The sequence below is a fragment of the Nicotiana tabacum genome, chromosome 16, assembly GCF_000715075.1.
Source record: "Nicotiana tabacum cultivar K326 chromosome 16, ASM71507v2, whole genome shotgun sequence".
NCBI classification, from domain to species: domain Eukaryota; kingdom Viridiplantae; phylum Streptophyta; class Magnoliopsida; order Solanales; family Solanaceae; genus Nicotiana; species Nicotiana tabacum.
In genome coordinates this window covers 117,981,249-117,989,243 of record NC_134095.1, presented here as the reverse complement: position 1 = coordinate 117,989,243, position 7,995 = coordinate 117,981,249, and the positions used below count along the sequence as shown (strand labels likewise).

Sequence of the window (7,995 nt, the reverse complement as noted above, 5' to 3'; positions counted from 1 at the left end):
TACAAGCCCTTGGCATTGGTTCTGTCCGACATTCGTCACGTCTCAACATTAGGGTCTAACACCTACCATATACCATGAAGTTCTTTGTTTATTCACCCAAGAATATGATCCAAGTTATCGAACAAAAAATAAAAGAATTCGTGATGCGGCTGCCACGTATATTTTAATAACATATATTTTTTAAATTAATTCAATATTTCATATTTTATATTGTGTTGACCTTTGATAATAATATATTGGCCACGCGGCCGGTATTTAATATATTGCCAACATGCGAAGAAACTGACAGAATAGCTAAATAATGGAACAGTTTGCCTCTATCTAAAACCATCAAACTTTGTGGTTTCTTCATCTTTTTTAAGTACAAGTTAACACAAAATAAGCAAATATGAGATTCATCCAGTTTGTCTTGGTTACTCTCGTTATCTTCCAATCTATATCGTTATTACAAGCTCAGAATTTCGATTTCATCCTCCTTACTCTACAGGTATGTAAGCTCTTGGGAATCATCCCGTAGAACAATTATATTTTTTCACATCTACTTCTATCATTTCTTGATTAACATATATTTTCAGTGGAATCCAGCATGTGGTAACTTTTTGGAAAAATGCTGCTATCCAACTACTGGGAAACCAACAGAAGTTTTAGTATCCGTTGGTTCAAGCCATATGACAACAACTTTATAGAACCAAAAAATTGTGATGTGACAGCCCGTTATAATGAAAGACAAATAAGTTTATCTATAGCGTCTAGCAATTTAGTTTTTGATTTAGTGAAATTGAAAAGGCATTAATTTTATATATTGGTACAGATCTGGGACTTGATAAGTATTATGCAAAAGCAATGGCCGTCACTAACTTGTCCATCAAACAACGGCACGAGGTTATGGGCTCATGAATGAGAAACACATGGTATATGCTCTAAGCTGGACATACATTCTTATTTCCAAGCAGCTCTTAATCTCAAGGAAAAGCTGAACCTGCTCCAAATTCTTATGGATGCTGGTAATTATATATATATCTTAGACAATCGCAATTATTGTTCATTTAGTCACATTTTGTTTCAAATAATTTATTGTGACTCTCGTGGCAAAAAACTAAAAATTAGCTATGAAATTTTATCTAGCAATAAATTTGTGGCTAATTTTACTTATAATGCCACATATTTTTATAAATTGAAGCAAAAATATTCATGTAGCTACAATATTTTGTTTCAAATAATTTACTATGTCTGAAATGTTACTAAGCATTACAATAATAACTTTTGACGCGTGGCAAAACTTGTACTTAACTACAAAAGTTTATTGTAGCAAAATATTTGCATCTATTCAGGTAGTTATTGCCACAGTTGTTAGCAATTATAGCAAATATGAGGAATTAGTAGCTTTGCTAATTTAGTTTTCATAGCTATGAAATTTTAAGACTGTAACTTGCTATAGAATTCTAATTTTTGTAGCTATTCTTAGGTATTGATCACGCCCAACTATGCCTTATAAAAAGGACAATGCGGTCGTTGCAAACATAATCCGGTTTACAAGTCCGGAGTCGAATCCCACAGAGAACTAAGGCTTAGCTACAGCTGTTCACTATCACCAAGAAGACAAGTTTGAACAGTTCCTAACTTATAGATATTTAGATTCTTGTGTTTAACTAATTGATTAACAAATTAAAATAATAAATTAACAATTAAAGATACTAAGAGTTAGAGACAAGATTAAGGAGGTCTAGAGTTATGATTTCCCCAATTGTCGGAATCCTTCCCGCTATGTCTTCTATAATTTCGCCTAAGTATTCTCTACCGATCATGAGCACTCTTATTACCGTAAATCTCTCCCGAGTAATCACGACAATTTACTAGACGCACTCTCCCGAGCTACGCTAGCTAGCTTTTGATACAGCTCACTTCAGATCGCACTCAAGGCTTCGTTATCCCTAATCCCGCCTTTAAACCCTCGGTTATTGATCCGAGTTATGCATACTAAATAGGCACAACTAATTGAGAGCTCTTCAATTAACTACAATAAGAACGTAGTTGAACAAATAGAGATTATACTACGGCTCAATTATATAAAAGCATAACAAGAATTTATCCTACAAAAGATTCTATCAAAACTCTAGATAACAATTTAGCTATTCATAATAGTATATAAAACTACAATACTAAAAGTCATAACCAACAATAAAAAATAGGAAGAGGAAAGAAAAAACTTGCAGAAAAATTCCCAAACCTTGCTCCTATTGTGTCTCTGCCTCGTTAGGTCAAATCTATGTCAAATATATGTCCTCTCCTTTTCTTGGCCGGCTTCCTTGGTTTAATATAAGGTTTAGGGCTTAAAATCCCATGTTTTGCACTTTGGTCCCTGAAATTTATGCATCCTTCCGCGGTTCCACCGCGGTCGCAGTCAAACCGCGGCCAAACGCCCTCTCAGATTCTTCAGTTGTCCGCGACTGCCCTCTGCCGCAGTTCTGTCGCGGTCGCGCCAAAACCGTAGTTTTTCACCCTGTTCCATTTGGAATTTAGAAAAACTTAAAACATGAAAGTTGTAGACTTTGAGTTATCTTTCCAACAATATATTATTGAGCCCATATGGAGTTCTGAGCAAAACGTTATGTCTATTTTACTAGACAATGCGCAATATGCCTCTTCGAGTTTTCGTTTTGTTGTTTTATCATCCGTTGATCCCCGAACACGATCCCGGCTTAATTCCTTGAGCTCTTACTCAGACTTCAAAGCTCCAAACCACTTAAATTCATTTCATAACATCTATATAGCTCGGAAGCACACCTACAAGGCATAAAACACACAATTAGTGCAAAACACTAGCGATTAAAGCGCAAACTCAACTAAAGTGCAGTAAATTAGAGTGTAATAATCGACTAAAATACGTAATTATAGCCTATCATAAATACCCTACACTTAAACCATTTCTCATCCTCGAGCAATCAAACTACACTTTTTTTTTATAGACACGACCTTTTTAAACAATTCTCCTAACTCATCACACCAAGAGTATTTAAAATAGACTAAGCACAAAAGCGTAACATCTTCACCTCAATATTTGACTCATAAGTATCATGCATTATTCACAACTCACCTACTTAATCTAACGTAGAGGTCACTGACATTATCTTTCCTTCATGAATCAAGTGCCCTCACACAACAAAAGAGAGTAGTTCCACATATTAAAATTTAAGAACACTTAGGAACTCAAGATAGAAAGAATTCACTCACTCTCAGAAATACATCCATATGCCACAAAAGAGCACCATAAGCTTGCCCGTAGTATACTACTCCACTAATCGAGCTCATTCAATCTAGGATCAATTAGGACTTTATTTGGTTGTAATGTAGGCTACGAGACAGGTAGGATACATTTAGATATAAGAGTGACTACAACTCCCTTAGCACTTTAATACATATACTTTAACATTCAAACCCCATACTTATGTCAAGCCAAACTCCACCTTCACATCAATATACATCTACTCCCAAATTATTTAAGCACAATTATATCAAGAGTCACCACTATCAAAGAATAATTTTTTTCACAACAATACAACTATATTATTATTTTTTTCATTCTTTTCTTTTCAATTCAAGTAGCTCTTGCTTTTCAAATCAATGCACCCTTTCTCCTTATTTCATTAGTTCCACTCAAAAGCCATACCAACCACCCCACACTTTAATTTTTACAAAGTTCATAAACAATTCAAGTGCTCATGAGAGGTTACAATGGTTCAAATAGATGGTTAATTCAAACAAATGGGTAAGGCTTGTAATGTGGTTGCCAAAGAAATAAGATTATAGGCTCAAAGGGGTTAACTACGATACATAACAATTAGGTGGGTAGAATATACATATCTGGCTCAACAAAGATATGCCTATATCACTTCCTAGACTGAATAAAACTACTATTTCGCTTTGCAAACACACGGGGCAAGTTCTAGGCATCAAATGCAATGCACAGAATATAACAAATCCTTACACACACATGGCACATGACTCACTCAAGATTGGATCATCAAGACACTCTAGTCAAAGCAGTTAAGCAAAGTTAAGATCATACAATTTAAGGTACTTCTACAAGAGTCAAAAACTGAGCCTAAGCGTCACAACCAAAGTACTCACTATTCTCAAGGCATAACAAAGTCAAGAGATATTGCTTTACTTCAAAACACAACACAATGGCTCCTACTCCCAAAAAAACTAACTACACCCGGTTCAAATAAAACCCTTGGAAAAGAACCGTGGTTTAAAGAAAAACCAAGGGGTAATTATTACACTACCTAACAAAAGAAATTTTTTTTGTACTTTTTCTTTAGACTTAAACCCCTCAAGAAAATTGTCTAATAGATCCATCGTCGGGAAAAGTCCAATCTTTTCTATTTAAAAAAAAATTGTTCAATTAAACTAACACAACTAAAATAGCATAGAAAGTCACCCAGACAATCTTCTCACCCCACACTTAAAATTGTACATTGTCCCTAATGCACACCATAACTAATAAAAAGGGTAAAAGTGACTCCCTGGTAGGCCAAAGGCCGAAATATTAACAGCTCATGGGGTACTCAGACTTCTCCCAAGTTTGGTCCTTTGTGCGGGTACCTCACACTTAGTTTCAACCATTTGGTTTGCTGTTGCATCCTTCCAATACCTTTGCTTTCCATGCTCCTAGAAAATAAAAAATTGACACTACAAAATAATACAATTAAAAAAATAAAAAATAAATAAAAGAAAGCAATAAAAGTTAGGTTGCCTCCCAACAAGCGCTTGATTTAACGTCGCGGCACGACGCAGATTACTTTTTGCCTCCACCTCGAGTTTATGAATTGAACCCCAAGTTTTGATTCAAGCTTATGATTATGGTCATGGGGCGGTGGAACGAATCTGACTAGCCCAATAAAATAATGTAGTATTCTGCACTTTTTGGCCTTTAGATGAGGTGTGTAATCCCGACTTTCTGGAAAGAAGAATTCCAGAATGTAAGCACTTTGTTCCTCATTCCTTGACTCCTCAAGTGGCTCGGACGACTCTATTTTCATATCATCATCTAAACACAATGTGGAAAAATGCTTGGAGTGAGGACCAATGCGCTCAACTACATGAACATTGGGATAGTCTACATTCTCAATACTAATGACAATAGAGTCAACTAAATATGTATCCTCAATATCCTTGGTTGACTCTAGTATCTCCTCTATGACATCGGCATCCTCAAAATCTAGATGGTTAGAGTGTTGGGGTTCTACTTTGGATCCCTCCATTGGCACCTCAATTTCCGTCTCTAATGCATATTGCTCCCGGCTACTATCCATAATATTGACATATTGAGCATTAAAAGCTTCAACTAGTTGACTCACTTGAGCCTCTAAGTTGCGAATAGTTTCATCTTGCCTTTCTACCTGCAGCTGTATTTCACTTTGTTGTTCTATAATGCACTTTAACATATCTTTGATCTTCTTTAGGTCAGCTTCCCTAGGTTCTTTGTTCCTGTTATCCTCACAAGAAAACATAGAATCATCATAATAAGGGGTTGGGGGAAGATAAGAAATATAAGCACAACCATGAAAGTGACCATCTTGACCACCACACATATCACACACATTCCACACATAAGATTGAGTTGGTGCACATAACTCGCTCTCGGGAATATTTTGATAATTTTGCCAAGGGTAGTTTTCATCACAATATTCGTAAGGAGGATTAAAAGTAGAATTACCAACATCAAAAATTTCATAATTCAATGATGCCATGTTTTTTTTAAATCAACAAGTAAAACAAAAAAAAATCAAATACAAAAAATAAAAATAAAAGTTCAAACTTGAAACCTAGCAATATGTACACCTACAGCTACACCATTAGTTCCCCGGCAACGGCGCCAAAATTTGATCACGCCCAACTATGCCTTATAAAAAGGATAATGCGGTCGTTGCAAATATAATCCGGTTTACAAGTTCGGAGTCGAATCTCACAGAGAACTAAGGCTTAGCTACAGCTGTTCACTATCACCAAGAAGACAAGCTTGAACAGTTCCTAACTTATAGATATTTAGATTCTTGTGTTTAACTAATTGATTAACAAATTAAAATAATAAATTAACAACTAAAGATACTAAGAGTTAGAGACAAGATTAAGGAGGTCTAGAGTTATGATTTCCCCAATTGTCGGAATCCTTCCCGCTATGTCTTCTATAATTTCGCCTAAGTATTCTCTACCGATCATGAGCACTCTTATTACCGTAAATCTCTCCCGAGTAATCACGACAATTTACTAGACGCACTCTCCCGAGCTACGCTAGCTGGCTTTTGATACAGCTCACTTCAGATCGCACCCAAGGCTTCGTTATCCCTAATCCCGCCTTTAAACCCTCGGTTATTGATCCCTCATATACTCTGGGAGTGGTGTTGTTCAACAATTACCTAAATATGCACTCTCTCCCGAGTTATGCATACTAAATAGGCACAACTAATTGAGAGCTCTTCAATTAACTACAATAAGAACGTAGTTGAACAAATAGAGATTATCCCGAGATTATTCCATTTGGCATTTAGAAAAACATAAAACATGAAAGTTGTAGACCTTTGAGTTATCTTCCCAACCATATATTATGGATCCCAAATGGTGTTCTGGGAGAAACGCTATGTCTATTTTACTAGACAGTGCGCAATATGCCTCTTCGAGTTTTCGTTTTGTTGTTTTATCATCCGTTGATCCCCGAACACGATCCCGGCTTAATTCCTTGAGCTCTTACTCAGACTTCAAAGCTCCAAACCACTTAAATTCATTTCATAACATCTATATAGCTCGGAATCACACCTACAAGGCATAAAATACACAATTAGTGCAAAACACTAGCGATTAAAGCGCAAACTCAACTAAGTGCAGTAAATTAGAGTGTAATAATCGACTAAAATACGTAATTATAGCCTATCATCATGTATTTGCCACAATTTTAAAATTTGTAGTTGATATTTCTGAGTCATAGCTACATTATGATGTACTGTATAATATCAAAGTCACTATAGTATTTTTTTTATAGCTTGATTTTTAATTGAAGAGTAAAATATTGTCAGGAGTCAAACCAGATGGAAGTAGTTACAGCCGTGACCAAATCATGAATGCTATGAAAACAGTCACTGGAAAAAACTTTGGTATAGAATGCAAAGATCATGAAATTTGGGACAGAAAGCTTTCCAAGGTTCACATCTGTGTTGATAAATCTGGCACAGACCTCATTGACTGCCCAGGTTTTGGCACCACAGTTGTTCGGAATACTTGTCCTCCTAATATTAAATGGTTTGGCTACGGATCATAAAATGACCTCGATGAGAGGGATCCGCCTATTCTCTTTAGAGAGACTCTTCTTGGCAGGGAAAATCATTCTTCGCAATAGTCATGACCACTTTCATCATGAAATAAGGAAACTTGTTGTCATTAATTTTATGCTTTTATTGTTGTGATGCTTACAAGTTCAAAGTTCAAGTTTGCGATTGTTAGAATTTATGGACTTGCATATATATTGTATCAAGAATAATTTAATACGTGTTAGTTGTTACCATTATAAGTTTGACAAAAATTAAAATGATATACGAAGGTCTAAAGTTAAATGGAGCAAAAAGACACCTCATAAAGTATGGGGTCTTATGTGTAGATATCCGAATATTGTTTCTAGTTTAATTATGGGCTAAATTAGAAATACATAAACTTGTGCACCAATTAAATGAGTTATGGTCCCCTAATCACACCTTTCTTGATATCCCACCGGTTGGAAAAGGGTTAGCCGCACATGTCTTGGTTTTGTAACGATCGGGTCGGTTGTTTTGAGTATTTTAGCTTTGTTTCCCCTAGTTGATGTTTTAAATATGTGTATTCGTGATAAAGTGACTTGTCGAGGTGGTTGGTTTGGTTTCGGAAAAGTTTTGAATTTAATTGGGACACTTAGTCCCTTGTTAAAGGCTTAGGTTGTAAGAGTAGACCAGAGTTTGACTTTTGTAT

General features: G+C 35.7%; 1 long non-coding RNA gene across 1 annotated transcript; it reads left to right on the top strand.

Moving 5' to 3' along the window:
- Window positions 1–285: 285 nt before the first annotated feature.
- LOC107794514 (uncharacterized) lies at window positions 286–7,517 on the top strand. The gene is made up of 3 exons (XR_012699835.1): window positions 286–487; window positions 812–1,004; window positions 7,074–7,517. It is a non-coding gene; the product is annotated as an uncharacterized LOC107794514 (long non-coding RNA).
- The last annotated feature ends 478 nt before the right edge of the window (window positions 7,518–7,995 follow it).